At 39.0% G+C, this 16311-nt stretch overlaps 1 protein-coding gene across 1 annotated transcript in view; it reads right to left on the minus strand.

Annotated features, from left to right (window-relative positions):
• Nucleotides 1-7761, minus strand: part of BICRA (BRD4 interacting chromatin remodeling complex associated protein) — an 82185-nt gene extending 74424 nt beyond the window's left edge. Inside the window, exon 1 of the mRNA XM_063312467.1 lies at nt 7613-7761. The gene's annotated coding sequence lies outside the window, so the exon portion shown is untranslated. The remainder of the gene's footprint in view (nt 1-7612) is intronic.
• Nucleotides 7762-16311: the final 8550 nt, after the last annotated feature.

The following is a 16311-nucleotide window of genomic DNA, read 5'->3' on the forward strand; positions in this document are numbered from 1 at the left end:
ATAGCTTAGAGTTGTATGAACTCAGAAAATTGGAATAACTAAGACAACCATGATTAATCATATATCATCTGTTGGAGTGGGTAGCTATAATGTATTTAATCTAGATATCTGCAGTGTTGAAATAGACATATGCTAATATAATGAGCATTTTTTTCTTGTAAACTCAAAATGGGAAGGACTATTATACACTTGGGATTATTAAATAAGAAAATTGGAAGGGGGAACCTAACAGAAATAGGTGATGGCTTATGAGGTTTCCCAATAAAAGAGATAGTGATTGCAGTTGTAGACAAATTGTTGCAAGGATGGATTTAAACCAGGTCCATTTATTATATGCAAACAATTTTACAATATCAAATCAACTGGCAAGAATATCTCTCTGTAAACTGTTATATACTAATGAGGAGTTTTGTCACAAAAGAAAAAACAGAAATTGCTCATATTGCCAGTGAAGGGGGGACGACGACAGAAAATAGGGTTAACAATCTCAACAGACAATCTTGCAACACTTGATTTTTAAAGTTGCAGTGAATTCAAAATAAACAAATCAAAGACAGAATATTGGATTATCTGTGATTTCTCCCAATGTAATCCAGAAATTCTGAATATTTTTCTTCCAAGCACATGCCATTAATACAATTGCCAGAATGGCTAGTTATTCTTCTTGGTCTCTTGAGTTGGCAGGTGAGAGTCTTACAGCAGTCTTGATACCAGACCTGGCCCAGGAACTACTGTCTGATGATGATTCTCCTATTGAAGTTAATTCATACAGAGTTTACTAGCTGAGGTTTTCAATTTAAATAACTGCATGTAAAAGCCTCTTGAAGTATAAAGTAGGCCATCCTTGGAAGACAAAATCTCCTTTCCAACTCCTAACATCTCTCTTAATGGAAAGGAAGGGGGGAACCACAATAGAATCCTGTCTGTCTCTTCTCAGCCAGAGTTTTGATTGCATTATTGATGTGTAAGATTGCTCCTATAGGAAGTTACGTATGGCCCTAACATTGTGTATTTTCCGGTGCCTAGAAGAGATCAGGCTGTTTAAGGAGAACTTTGGATCTTTGAATTGCAATTGAATTATCTTTTCCTAAGTGGAAGAAAAGTAGGATAGAAAATAAAATCAAACTCCTACCAGATATGGACAAGAGCTAGAAGCTTCAGAAAAACTGCCTTTTTATTTTGCATTGGTCACAAACTACGGATATTCAAAGCAGTTTTCATCTTCTTTTAGGGACTGCTCTCTAATAAATACTGAATAACCTTGATTAACTAATTATACACACACACGTGTGTATTATATTTAAGCATTATTACATTTAGACACACACTTGCAATTAGGAAATTTTCAAAACAGATTTACATAAGCACATGACAATTCAACGAACTATTCTTCTATCAACCCATTTCCTCTTCTGTAATCTAGGACTTTCATTTGTGAGGTCCTTCCATAATTAGAGCCCAGACTTGAAAACTGATTGCAGTTTTAGGATATTTTTTATTGATCAAGTTGCAATTCAGAAATCATACTTAATCATATAGGGCTGTACAGGAAAAATATATAAAACTGCCTTTCTTCTAATAATGTGTGGCAGCTTTTTTGTTAAATCCTATGCCCTTTGATTTGCCTATTAATATGTGATGCAGATACATATCAAGGAACAGGTCATAGGAAAATTTAAAATTAAATTATGTTAACCACTATTTTTAGATTAAATCAATTAAAATCTTTATTTTATAGTTCTGTATTTTTAAAAAATGAGTAAAATTTGAGCAATTGGAATAATTGAAACCTCTCTTATACACAACTTCTAGTGTTCCAGAAGATAGTAGATTATACCTACATTGCAGTAAGACAGAATTCTTCAAAATTCTGGGTTACTATTAATTTGTACATTGCTGCATACTGCTCTGTCATTCCTATTTGGATCCTCCTCCCAGAGTGAGCAGGTAAACAAACTATGAAAGGTGCTTCGGTAGTTTATAAGGAAGCAGGCACCACTTCGGTTTGTTCCCTCAAGCCAGCTGAAAGCTTCTGATTCCTGGCTTGTCTGGAAGGTTTCAGTTCATGGTTCATGGTAAACAAATCACAGGAGTTTCTGTGCTTTGTTAGCTCTTCCATGGGCAAGAGAGCCAAGCAAATCTGATCAGCTAGAATTTGAATTACCACAAAGTACAAACATGACTAGAAGAACATTGTATTGCATGGCAGTGTTTTACATTTTTTGTCAGATGTTTTACAGCTGTTTACTAATGGAATTCCAAACTGAAATGTTTGCAGGGGTTTGGGGTTCTTGGTGAATTAAATCAGGCTTCCAATGTTTTGTATGCTTTTTGAACAAAGTTATATATCAATCGATTGCTATAATAATTAAATGTAGCAGTTTCCAGTTAAATAAAGCCTTTAAATCACCTAGAAACATAATTTGAACACTGATTCAAGTAGTCCATATACCTTCCGTGGAAAAGATGTTCATATGCTAAAAAAGCAAGGTGAGAACAGTGAAATTCACAGATTTTTGTTTGGCTTGACATTTACATATCATTACATTCAGTAAGGTATCTCACTGACAAAAGCAATGATCCAAGATCTAGTTGGGCATATTTGACTCTGTCCAAGTATAAGAATTTTCCAGAAGCAACGGTGTTAGTAGAGACAAAACAATGTTTCTCCATGGAATGGAAAGTAGGAATGTGCAGTCCTCAGTCTATTAAGCCATGAATGTTTGTGATTCGTCACACTGAAACTTCATAATGTATTACATCATCTTTATAATGCCTGTGAGGTATTTTCCCCCTGGATTAAGAGATACTCTTTCTTATTTATTTATTTATGAAAATAATACTCAAGGCTGTTTAGAAACATTAATAAATATAATAAATATATTAAAATGGAGATATATGCAACAGGTAAAACATCTCACATAGATTGTATAAAAGCACTTTGTTAACATGTCTCAACCAATAACTTTAATATGCCGAAACCTTGTTTGAACAAAATGTCTTCAAATGCAATACCCTCTGAGGGAGTAAAAGGGACCTCTAGAGGCATGGTGTTCCACAGTCTAGATACTGCCACAAAAACATACAACTCTATGAACCACTGGGTCTGTCAGAATTTGAAGTGCCTCCCCTACAGTTTTTAAGGCAGGGATGAGGAACTTGTGGCCTCCCAGCAGTCCCAGTCAGTGCAACCAACAGGTTCCTCATAACTGTCTGAAGAAGCAAACGGGTTCGTACAGGGTGACATGATTCTTCAGTTATTCTGAAAGCAAATCATTATGGGCCTTAAATGTCATAGCAGGCCCTCTAAACTTTTCCAGAAACAACAAGGAAGCTAGTGCCATTCCTGCAAATCAATGTCACATACTCCAAAACCACCAATCAAGACCCTCTCTCTTACAAGTTGGACTACCTGAAGTTTCTGTCAGAGGCAGCTTCATGTAGAGTGTACTACAGTAATCCATTCTGGATATAACTTGCATATGTTACTATGGCTTTCCTGTGAACAAGCACATTTGACATATTACCCAAACTGCTCCCAACAGAATATTTCAGAAGCAAATCCAATTTCATGACTATCCCCATAACACTGATTTTTCGATACAGTCCTCATCATTCAAAACAGTGTGAACCCCTTATTTCGAAATCATCTGATTAATTTAGAGCATCTGTTTTATATCAATTAAATTTCAGTTTGTTAGCGCTCATTCAGCATATTACTGTTTTCAAATATGAGACATTAACATTTTGTAATATTAAATACTGGTCTTCCCTGCACACACAAACGTTAACTGAGTAACTTTCCTGATTTTTTTCTGGACATAATAAAGTCATGAGAAGAGAGAGAAGATAGGTAGAAGTGAAGATTGTTTCTAAGAACAATCGGGTTCACTCTTAATTTCTTAAAGCACCTCACACATTCAAAAATGCAAATAGGATGTATTCTATTTTTGTTTCTATATTTTATAAGAAAGTCTGTTTTTATTTCTCATATTTGTATAAAAAGGACAGAGATGCATTTCACATTAAAAGTATGATAACTTCATTCCAACCAAAATAGCAAGAATTCCAAATTTTAATGTTTTCAACTACCTTAACTTCTCCCTAAATGTTATTGGCTGTCAAGTATGAAATTTACATTTACTACTTTGTGAGAAATAATTAAAAAATATGAAGCACTAGCTCCCACTTGATTAAATATGGTGGATCTGTACAAATTGGCATAGGTAATTTGGCAGCACACATATAAAACAGAAAAAGGCAACTCATGAAAAATGAAAATTTCATGTTTCTACAAATATCAACAAAAAACTATGGCAGCTAAGAAGTCTTAGTCGTTCCATTTTTTTCCAGAATGGCTGCATTTAAGGCTTTAACAACAATATAGCAAGTGTTGGATAACTGCTTTAGAAAGCACTGAAGAGAATTATATATTATTTGAATTTTGAAACTGGAAAACTCTCTTAACCATATTTACTTGCCTATCTAGGCAATTTGTAAAAAAGCTGTTTCAAAATGTATGCAAGATCAGAGATTAAGTAACATAATTGATGCACATTTATAACCAGTGAATGTGAAAAAGTTGGTTGACCAATCACTTAAATATTTAGAAATATAATAGTAAATGATAACAAATGTAACTGAAACAGACGCGAACCCAAATTGCAGTGGCCTACTTCACACAAATATGCTAGGCCATAATATAGGTTGTTTTTGGCATAGTATGATGTAAGCTCACTCAAAACAGTTAAGTATGAACCAAAGCACCATGGCTAGTTCAACCAAGTTTATTAAGAACGTTGGCTTAGGTTTATGTGTAAATCAGGTTATAGCAATATGTACAAAACTGTAATGTAGTGTTCCTAAGTTTGCTATGTAAGCATAACCAATTATGATTTCTTCAAATCTTGATTAAACCATAGCTTAGTATTATGAGTGGATACTTTCTATGAGTGGGATTACACAATTTGCTAAGACAGCATTTTGTCATGGTTTGATCAATAAACTATAACTGGCTGGGCTCACATACACTAAGCCAAAACCAAACTGATTGTGGTTTAACATGTAGCAACCAGACCGCAGACTAGATTATACAAAAAGATCAATGGTTTATTAAGCCATTATTTATGGAATAATCCACTATCATATGCTAAATCAAAATGGTTTGCTTTTTGCTTAGCATACTATACAAACATACGCACTGTGACTTGTAAATCTTAATTTATGGCTTCATATAGTATGTGAAACCAGACAGTTGTGGATTACTCAAATCATACTTAAAAAGTGATAGTTTAATATAATATGTGAACTTAGTAATTGATCACTTTTCATGACACACTAAGGATGGTTGAACATTAACTGTGCTTAAAGCAAGTCAGATGTCATATGCCAACAAATGCACCCCAAATCATGGGTAGAAATGGTTGTCCCCCTCCTTTTTAGTTGATATCTCAGCAATTTTCTGGTGGCAGGCCTTCTCCACCCCCCCCTTTTTGTTGTTGTTGTTGTTGCAACTAACTACAAATCAGCAGTGGCTCAACAAAATCAGAATCATTACATCTGGGGTGATGGAATAAACTTTTTGTTAGCTCTTTTGCTTTCCAAAAGAACCCCCGACAGACCTGCAAGGAGTGAAAATCAAACACAAAAAAGTAGCTACAGCTGAGTTCCTATACTCAACTTCCTAGCGATGCAATAGTTTAGCAACCAATAGTCCAGTGCTAGTCCATACTAAAGTATATCTGCCACTGTTCAACTAGTAAGAAATTTTGCTATTAATTGTGATTAACGACCTTTCAGCTATCTCAGTTTCCACTGTTAATTTGTGGAAATGGGCATTTGAAACCAAGGTTTATAGTAATTTTAAAATCTGGTTTTTACAAATTGAAAATAGCTCTAAATTGGCAGAACACATACAGCTTCAGCTAAGCCTCTGTCCCTGCTTAATGAGGTATGTGCACATGATGGGATAAAGTAGCAGTGTGTATATGCTCTTTAGCCCTTTCCAATGAGTTAGTAATCAATGAAAACACATCATGTCTTCCATCCTAGATTAGTGTAGTAACTTTTTAAAAAAGGAATATTCCAAATAGAGTTCTACTTCCAAATCAACAAAGCTTGGGGAAAATGCAACAATATTTGTTAAAAGCCAGTTTTGAACTTCCCTGAGACAAGGAACAGAGGCAGAAAGGACCTCATTTTTGCCTTCAAAGATCTCAAAACACTTATTACTAAACTTTCCATTTTACCATAGGTTTTGATAATTACTTCCAAGAGTACTAGAATTTATCTCAGATGCCCATTGAATATGTTCATCCATTTTTTAAAAAAACTGACATGTTCTTGGTAATGATGAGGAAAATGGTGTTTTTCTTGGACTAGCAAAACATTCACAAAATGACCTCTTGCATATTGTAGGGTTTATTACTATGAACTTTGAGGTATGCCAGTGTTCAGATAAACTCTAACAGAGATTAAACCAAATTGGTCTAACTTAAGCATACAAAGAAGGTTAGGCCAGAGAATTAGAATTGCATATTGCAAATATATAAACAGGTATGAAACATGCAAAAAACAAATGCAATTGCAGAAAAAACAGGGGCAATGACCAGAATTAATGTACAAAACTAAAAGAATACCTTAAAAGCAAGAAATGTTTATTTCACAGAAAGCCATGAGACTGAAGTGCAGGAATACAGAAGAGGGTGATAACATTCCATTTGGAAATAAAATAATTTGAAAAAAATTAAAAAGTGATTTGTGTAGTACTGTTTTTCTTCAACCAAATCAGCACAAAATAAACATGGAGTGGTTTGTAGGACAAGGCCGGAATCTTAAGTAGAGATTTTATAAAGGGAGATGGAGAAGACCAGGTTAATAGAGGATAACCTCATCTGGCAGTTCTTCCTTGTTTTACTGAGCTCAAGAAGGCATTTTTACACTATCAAAATAAATGACTTTATACTGTCTGGAAATACCTTTAGAAGTAAGTACTGTAAACATCTGAATTCCCTTTTTAAGTAAGAAACCAAAGAAAATGTTTTTGCTTTACAACTCCCCATCCAGCCTTTCAGAAACCACGGGAGAAGTCCCATCGTCTGGAGCTATCCTTTGCTTTTACTTTGGAGATGGCGTGGGGGTGGGGGAAAATGAAAGAGACGATGCCTCTACAACCGGAAAAACAAAAAAGCTACACATAATCATCCAACCCTACGAATGATAACCTCCTCTCTTTCCCCCACTCCCCAAAGCCCCCACCCCTTCTGTTGGAGAAGGAAAATCTATTCTAGAAGCCTGTAGAGATATGCGAAGGGATGGGGGTGGGGAAAGAATCTCCCAGCGCCCCCCGCTACAACGATTAGAAGATTGTGTATCATTTTATAAAGCTACATTGTATTCTGTAGACGTGCTCTGCAGACGCAGGAATAGAAGGCTGTTTGGGGGGGCAGAACTGAATTGGGGGAGCAATGGAAAGAGATCAGTGCTACTACCCAAGGAGGGGGAACACGGTTCCCTTTCCCCCCAGTTTTTTTTCGCCCTGTCACAGCCCTGAGTTGCAGGTAGAGAGAGTTAAGAGATTTAAAGAGAAATTGCTACATTGTAACAAACTCACCGTGATGTTTGAGCAGCAGTCAGCGCGGGGTCTCCGAGACATCCCCGCACGGGCTCCGGAGGCAGGACCCCAGCAGTCACAGACTCATAGAGGGTCAGCTCAATGCCTGATTGCAATGGATGAAGGTTTCCTCTGAAAATAAAAATAAAGAAAGAAAAAGCAGAGGCGGGCAGAAAAGGTAAAAATACAAACGGGCCGTTTTATTTTTACATTTTTAAGCGAAAGCTTTTTTTAAAAAAAATCTTCCTCCACCCACTCCACCAAATTTGCATTCGTGCTGCCCCACCCCTCTCTCTCTTTCAAAATACTGTAGCCACACGCGCGCACGCTCAAAAGGGAGCATTGTACCAAGACATCAGCGATGGTTGTCAAGAAAGGGTGAATTAAAGGTACAGGCTCCCCGAGCGAGCTTCCTGATTAACGTGTTACTTGTAAACCTCGCACTTCCAGGAGGAAGGGCTTTGCGCGACGTGCGGACGACACTGACGAGGGCGTTTTTAGGCGAAAAGGACGGTTGAAATCTTAATTTCCAGAGAGTTCTTAGAAAAATTAACGAGGAAAAACCCTCACGGACTGAAAAGGGGATCTAGAAAAAATTTCATCCAGCTAAAATCAAAACGCTTTGCAGAAACAGCGACAATTACTCGTTTTAACCCATCAGCCCCGGCATGCTTACTATAGATTAAGCCCTTATGAACTTTGTAGAATCTACGTATAAATAAATATACTTAGGATCACATGGAATCATGCGATGGACCATGGGTTGTGCGAGTCATACTTCCCCCAATGTTTGGTTTGGTACATAAATCTTAGAATAAAAAGCTTCAAGTTTGACCCCTAAGGACTAAATGGACACATCCTTGTCGTTTTCTGGGCAGTGCTATAAAAATGGTTCGCCAAATCTTCAGGGATGTCTTTTGCCTTCTTAGTCTCCAGCCCTGGGATTTCCTAGTGGTCTCCTTTCCAACCACTAAGCAGGCCCAAATATAACTCCAAACCCATTTTATTCTACTAAATAAATTTTAGACTTTATTTAGTATGCGCAGGATTTATTTGCTGCTGAATTTGAACAGACGAAAACTATTTATCTGGACCTTGTAACCCAGACATGGCTAAAGAAGTTAACTAGGCCACCACCACACCACCCCAACTGCATTTGAACACATTGACTTAATTAAGCATGGTTTACTGGCAACCTAATTTTCATACACAACACACTAGTTGTGTTCGCTTGGCATATTTGCCTGTGGGTAACTATGTTCATTCAATTAACTTAGGTTTGGGTTCACTGAGCACACTGAACCCTGAACCAGCTACACAAGCTGAGCTTATACTACTCACTAGTAGTTGGCTAAATGGTTTGCTTTTGGCTTAGTGTAACATATGGATATAACCTTGGATTACACATTAAATAAGTTTAAAAATATGATCACAAGTGCCTGCGTGGAAGTAAATTCTGCTGAAATAAATGGAACATTCTGAAATAGCCAATGGATTGCACTATAGTTTAGAAGCACCTGATAAGGAAATATTGACATGCACACATTGTGCCAAACCATGGTTTGTTTAAATATTACTAACTGAACTACAACTGGCTTCACATATGACATTAATCCAAACAAATCATATTTTGGTGTAGTGTGATGCATGAACCCATCTGTACAGTGTTTGGCTTAACATATACATGTTAAAAAAAAACCTACATAAACCCCACTGTCTGTTGCTTTACTACAAAACATTTTTCCAATACAGTATCAATTCTAATATAAGCTTTGTGTTTGGTAAAGCCTAAATCTATGCATCTTTCCTGAGGAAAAAGTCCTATGGTATAAAATAAGTGCATTTAAGTATGTGTTTACAGAATAGCACATATGCAACCTAATCCTAAATAGGTTCACCAGGAAATAAATCTGACATAATTCAATGAAATATGTTGTTAGTTCAGGAAAATTTGTTCAAGTTCTCCAAAGATATGTGTCTGGCTATTTAGAACGTATCAATTGTTTTTAACTTTATAATCAAAATAATTGTTGGTTATCATTTAACAAAATGGATTAGTATTACAGCCTCAAAACTTAACTTTATTTCTAACATTATAAATGTGAGAAGAGGTCACTACTACCCATTACTGAAAGAGACATGAAGATAATGTTGATTTGTAGTATCATGGATCATACTCAAATCAATTTGTAAAAAAAATACAAAAAATATTTTGCAATTGTGCTGGCAACAGAGTTTACCAGGCCAGTTTCTGCACATATCTACTATAAAGGAAATATTTTCCAGTTCTTATAAATTAGCACCCAAACAAAATAAAATACATTATTTCACTTTTACAGCCAACAACTTAAGCAAAGTAATCAAGATAGCCCTCATTACTGTTTTGAAAGCTACATCAAGCAAAACGGAAATCAACAAAGTCAAACAAGTTAAGAGTTTTCGGAGTATTCTCTGCAGATGTTCTTAACTCCCGTCGAACAGCCAAACAGGCATCGTCTTAAACAAGCGTTGTTATCAGGCAGCTGAAGGCACAACTCAGGAAAGGGTCCTTGGCGTACTAATTAAAAACTGGTTTCACCGGAGAGAGAGCTCTCCTGATTGGCCAAAAGTGAAGCGGATCAGAAAGTAATGGGACGGGCTAAAATCAGCACTCGTCACCCTGATTAGACAGGTTAAATGTGATTGACTATCGTTGGTAATTAAAAGAGGGTGGAACTTTCTGCTATGTTTATACTCTGCAATTGGCTGGATTTGAATTGTCTTTACATTCTGTATTGTATATACGGAGGGAGGGAGGGGGCGGTGTTGTAATGTAGAAAACGCCAAAGCTAGGAGTGGTGACAGAGTTCTGTGTCTTTGGAGGAGGAGGAGGAGGAGAGGAGGAGGAGGAGGAATATTAGCAGTTTCGCGCTCTCCCCCCGTCGTTCCTTGGGAAATAGCTTTACCTAGCATTTTTACCATACAGTGGTGCCTTAAAAATGGAAGACTATAGGAGGAACAGATTGTAGAAGATACTATTAAATCACAACCTAATTTTCTTGATAAAGAATGGTACTTTGGAAAAATTAGTAATTCAAAATGAAAATTCTTGAAGAGTCTCTACTTGCAAGGTGACAATCGGCTCAAACTATTTTCTGGATTTATAGCTGCTTCATTAATTATGCCCTTGTTTATATAGTGTGATGATTTTTTTCCGCCTTGTCTATGCCTAGAAGCTTTCAGTCTGCCCCGTGGGATTTGGAAGATTGGGACTTTGCAATGGGACTGGGCAAGGACGTCGACTGTTCTGAAATCTTATACTTGAATAATACAGCAATGTATTTTCAAATTTGAATATTGTTTTTAAAATTAAACTAAAAATTATATGGCTGTCGCTCTTACGACAAAGACCCCAGATTCAGTATTTTGACAACTGAAAGAGCCCTAGCCTCGTTTTTTGAGCAGTTTACAATTACCCCACGGGCATCCTCTCAGATGTTCAATTGCACAGGTCATAATAGTTTTAATTCTGAAATTTCATTCTTTACATAATAGAGGCTGAAATGGTGGAACCTGAAATGCTGATAAGTTTTAAGTCAGTCCTAATACAGCCAGTCCTGTGAGTTTTGATAGACTGGCACACTGGCAAACAAGCAGACAATAACACTTTCTCTCGCCTCTTTCACTGCAAAATCATGAACAATATTTAATAGTCTGGAGTATGGTATGTATATGTGTGTGAGCGTGGTATGTATGTGAACACCCACCTGCATCTTTGCTTACATGTTGTGGGTCTGTAGCACAGGCTCTCCCTGCCCCAGATTCAGGCTTCCGTCCTGCCTGCTCCAAAAGCTCTGGGACTCGGAGCACACACCTTCCTTTTCCCTCATACTCTGCTTTGGAGAAAGCTCTGGAACTGGACGGAGGTCACTGCGCTGCAAAAGAGCAGGGCGCGGTGGAAGAAATAATGTTTAAAATCAAACTTCACTACTTACTTCACTGAGTTTGCTCATCGCATTAGACTGGGCCCCCCCCCTCTTTCCTGGGTCATTAGGATGACCCTGGTGACTTCTGATGATTTCATAGCAGGAGCAGGACTTCCGTCTTGGGGGTGCCGGTCTCCTTTTCGGTCCCCTCAGGACGAGAGGTAAAGCATCACCTTCTGTGGCTTGGAGGGGGGCCACAGCAACCTCTCTTGGAACATTCTTTGGCGAGGAACAGTATTCCCTCTGTAGTAAAATTAGATCAGTCACTGATAGGCCAATAAGTTACTAATTTAAATAGAATGTCATTATAAAACTAGAATAAACTTGATGGCAGCAGTGGTGCTTCTTAAAGACCTGTGAAGCTTTTTGTTTTGTAACTGCTTTATAGCAGTTACAAAACAGTGCCTGATCATATGACCACAGGGATGCCGTGACGGTCCTAAGTGCGAGGACCGGTTGTAAGTCGATTTTTCAGCACCGTCTCAAGTCTGAACCGTCACTAAATGAATGGTTGTTAAGCGAGGACTACTTGTAATGTGTTGTTAACACCAGCGCAGTAGCTGCTCGTGAGCCTCGTGTGCTGCAAAGTGGTCGGCGGCGGTATTGCAACCGAAACTCTCCCCACAACCCGAGTTCGATCCCGGCGGAAGCCGGATTCTCCGGTAGCCCGCTCAGGTCGACTCGGCCTTCCGTCCTTCTGAGGTTGGTAAAAATTTTGCCCAAATATGGGCAAAACTGTGGGCAAGCTTTTGACATCCCCTGATTTCTTCATCTGGCAAGATGTGGTTAAAGAGCACCAGGGAGAGAGAGAAAGAGGGAAAATATGACAAGGCTGATATCATGAAACGTGGAGAGTCTGTCCTAAGATGGCATGGAGGAACAACCACAGGCCAACGGATTAGGCTCGTACAGCTGGAAGGAAAGGTAGAGTGATTTTAATACCAGACTTGATATAGCCATGATGCATCTGAGAGCATCTTCTGTACCCCTAAATTCTATAATTTTTAAATTTACAAATCCAGTGTAATACAAGAGTTTCTTTTCGGTGTAGGTTTTTGAATTCCTGGTTATTTCTTTTTATTATGGCTGTGGAATCAGTCTTTTAACTGCTAAAATATCAGTTTTTGTTTTGAGAGGTGAACCTTTCCGTGAGTGGTTCCCTCTCATTAGCATATTTAACCCTCTGAACTATTACGGAAAAACGAGGGGAAAAACGTTTTCACTTATTCCAACAAATCTTGCCACAGGAAAGTTGTATCTCTAATAAAACTGCCAGAGCCACAGTTTCCCTAAAGTCAGTATGACCACAAATAGGGCATTTTCAGCTAGAGCCACAAAACCCACTCGGTGGCACTTGGCTGATCTACGTGGCACTAATGGTTTCCTACCACAAAGGAAACCAAGAACCACCATCACCAATCCTATTTGGGCTGGCTGCAGAGTATAGAATAAGTGTTATTCTCAGCCGGCTTGATTTAAGCTAGTACAGCAACCTCGCCCTCTGCGACTGATGGAGGGCTCGGTGCCTCATGAATTAATTGTGCGACCGCTGAACCGCCGTGGGAATACACCCCTCGTGCCTTCCTTTATACAAGCAGCTATTCCGTCCTGAGCAACCCTGCATCCTCTCCCTCACGGCCGTCTCCCCTCAGGCGTCCCTGCCCGCTTTCCCCCGCTTCGCTTTCGCGCCTTCCCAATCCCTCCTCCCAAAATGGCGGCGCCTCTGCCTTTTCCCGCCAAAATAGTTAAAAAAAAGGGGGGGCGAAAGACAAAAGTCGCCGCGACCCTGAGGCGTCCCCCGGCAGCAGGCCCCGCCCCTTTCCGCCACGGGAGGACTCGGGCGCGTGGGCGGCGCCTCGCCGCCCGCGGGCGGAGGGGGGCGTGGCGCGAGGCGACGGGTAAAGCAGTCCGCCCGCCCGGCCGCCCTTGTCCTCTCAGCCTCGCGCTCCCTCCCCCCCGCCTTCTCAGAAAGGGGCGGTTCCACTCCGGATCCCCCCTTTAGGGAAACTGCAGCCTGCGCTCCTCCCCCCTCAGGTGCAGATGCAACCGCCCCACCCCTCAAGCAGCACCCAAAGGCAGCTTCATCCCCCCCGCGTCTCTTCAGGGTGACCCCCCTCCAAGCGTGGGGACAGCCTTTCTTCACCCCCCCGCCTCGTGTCAGAGGTGTGTCTCAGTGCGTGCAACCACGTCCCCGTTTCCCAGCAAAACCCGGTGGGGGGGGCAGAGCCTAGCGCTCCCCCTGTCGGAGCAAACAAAAGAGGCTTCCTCTGGGCCTGTGGTAAGGGGCCGCCCCCCCACCCCCGCTTTCAAGCGAGGAGCAACCCCAGGTACAAGTGGTGGTGGCCGCAGCGGCTGGCTCGCCCCCTGCTCGGGTCGTGCAAGAGGCTGTTTCTCGGCTCTCCCCAGCAGCGGCTGGCTCGGCAGGAGGAGGAGGCCTTCAGCCATTGCACAGCCTGGCTTCAGTGGGGCCCCTGCAAGCCGGGGAAGGGTGCTTTGGGCCTCTCGGGAGGGGGGGAGCTGGAAGATGCCCCCCCCCAGCCTTTTTGTGTGGTGGGGCGCCCAGGTTTGTGAGGGTGTGAAAAGGTGTTTAAGCTGCCCTTGAAGGGAAGGCAGCCCCTGTGCTTTTGGAAATCCATTTTCTGAAGTATGGAACCCAGTCTTCAAACAGGACCCAGGCTGGTAATCAGGATTCCTGACGATTAGATATTGAGAGGTTCCCGTTTGGTCAAGGTTTTCTGAAGTAAACCTGGAGAAAATTTGAGGAAAAATACGGAATATTTTATTGCCAAGAAATAGGCTATTGTTCACTGTACTTTGATTTGTGGATTGAATTGAAGATCTTTCTATGGGTGGCTACAGGCCTTATTTCAAAACAACTCTGGAGAACTTCAGATTCTGTTGCGCATCTTTTAAAACCACTTTTTATAAAATTTTGCAGTTTTGCTTTTCTGTTTTTCTCTTTAAATAATCAGATTTTTAGTTTGGTCATAGACCAGCATCATTTCCTTTAAACATTTGCTTTATTTCCATCAGAGTGCAGACTAGCAGTACTTTTTTTATTTTTTTAAAAAATAAAGTACTATCCTGAAAATCAATATAATGCAAGTGACTGACTTAGCATATTGAATGGCAGATAATTGAGATTTTGGTGGATCGATCTGTTTAAGTGACGTTTTTAAACAAACTTGCATGTCACAAAGCCCCCCCTCGCCATGCCCAGTATGATGCCTTTTTGGTGTTTTAAAATAGTTTATGAAAAATAAAAAGGCATTTTCCCTTTTTAAAAAACCATACAGGTTTATTTCAACATTTATTATTCAGTTCTCTTTCCCAGGCCTAGAATTATTGCTGCTTCCAGAGCCATCCTAAACAGAAAAATGGCAGGCTCTCTAAATGATACTGAGGCATTTAGCTTTCACAAGTTTCTGGTGGGAGAGAATTATGTAATTGCACAGCTCATAAGAGAATTGAAGTGTTTCTTATATTTGCACTGGCATATTGACTGAATTATGACATTGTTAGCACACCGAAACTACAATGCAAAAAAAAATAGTTTATTTGCATTAACATTACTTGAAAATAGTCACTGTTGTGAGATGGGCAGCCATATAAATTAGGTAAAGAATATCCCTAATATTCTGGTTGCTATAAAAAAATTTTTCTTGTTTATATCAACTATCTAATGAATTCCTCACCCCTTCACAGTTTTATAATATATCTTGTATCTATCTTTTTTGTTTTAACAAGCTTATCAGTGTATCAATCGCTTAGGACCTTGGTCAAAACTATCTCTATTCCAGTTTTATCTAGTGGTAAATGATTATACAACAACAAAATGACAAGACATAAATGAAGAAGTATGTGCCTTTTATAGATTATGCACCTTAAGAACACGTTTTTTTAAAAATAGTATGCTTATGCTTGGAAATAGCTAAATTGATTAGAACTTCAGACTGAATACTGAATGCAGTTCTTCAGAGTGAATGTGAATTAAAATTCCTTTTACTTTTTATTTTATGGACATTCCTTTCCCAGGATTTTTCCAAAATGTATGCTATGGCCTAAAAATAAAGATACTGAACTTTTGCTACTTTTTTTCATTATTGGTATAAGACAAAAATAAGTGCTGATGAATTTAGCTTTATTGCTAATGAATGGCACCTATGAGTAAATGTTTAATTGAAGGACTTATAAAAGGGAAGAATTGATGAACTTTACTCCGCAAACATGAATCTTCATGCATAATCTTGCATACATAAGTTATTTGCCCTGCCACCAAATTAGGAATACTGTTCCAGAGACAAAATAACACACATGCTTTAAAAAGTAATTTTTTGATTTATATACTGCCTTTCTTGTTAAAAGTACCCAGAGTGTTGCACAAACAACAACTCATTTTTACAGCCCTAAGGCCAGATACAATAAAATTATACAGTAGCAACGATCTTACATTTATATATATATTAAAAAAAAACAACAATTAGTATAATACGATCTAAAATGAAAAGCAATAAAACACAAAGCAATAAAAGAGTAGCATCATAGTTAAAAATAAGATAGTATGCCAAAATGTATACTGTTCATAAAACTACAACAAACATAAAAACTGCAACAAAAAGCTATGCTCAAAGGGACAAAGCTGTTTGGTGTAAGAAACAAATGGATTAAATAACTGTTCAGAAGTTCCAGTGTTTGTTTGTTTGTTTATGTTTCAAATTCCTATCACCGCCCATC

Source organism: Candoia aspera, chromosome 10 (assembly GCF_035149785.1).
Source record: "Candoia aspera isolate rCanAsp1 chromosome 10, rCanAsp1.hap2, whole genome shotgun sequence".
NCBI classification, from domain to species: Eukaryota; Metazoa; Chordata; class Lepidosauria; order Squamata; family Boidae; genus Candoia; species Candoia aspera.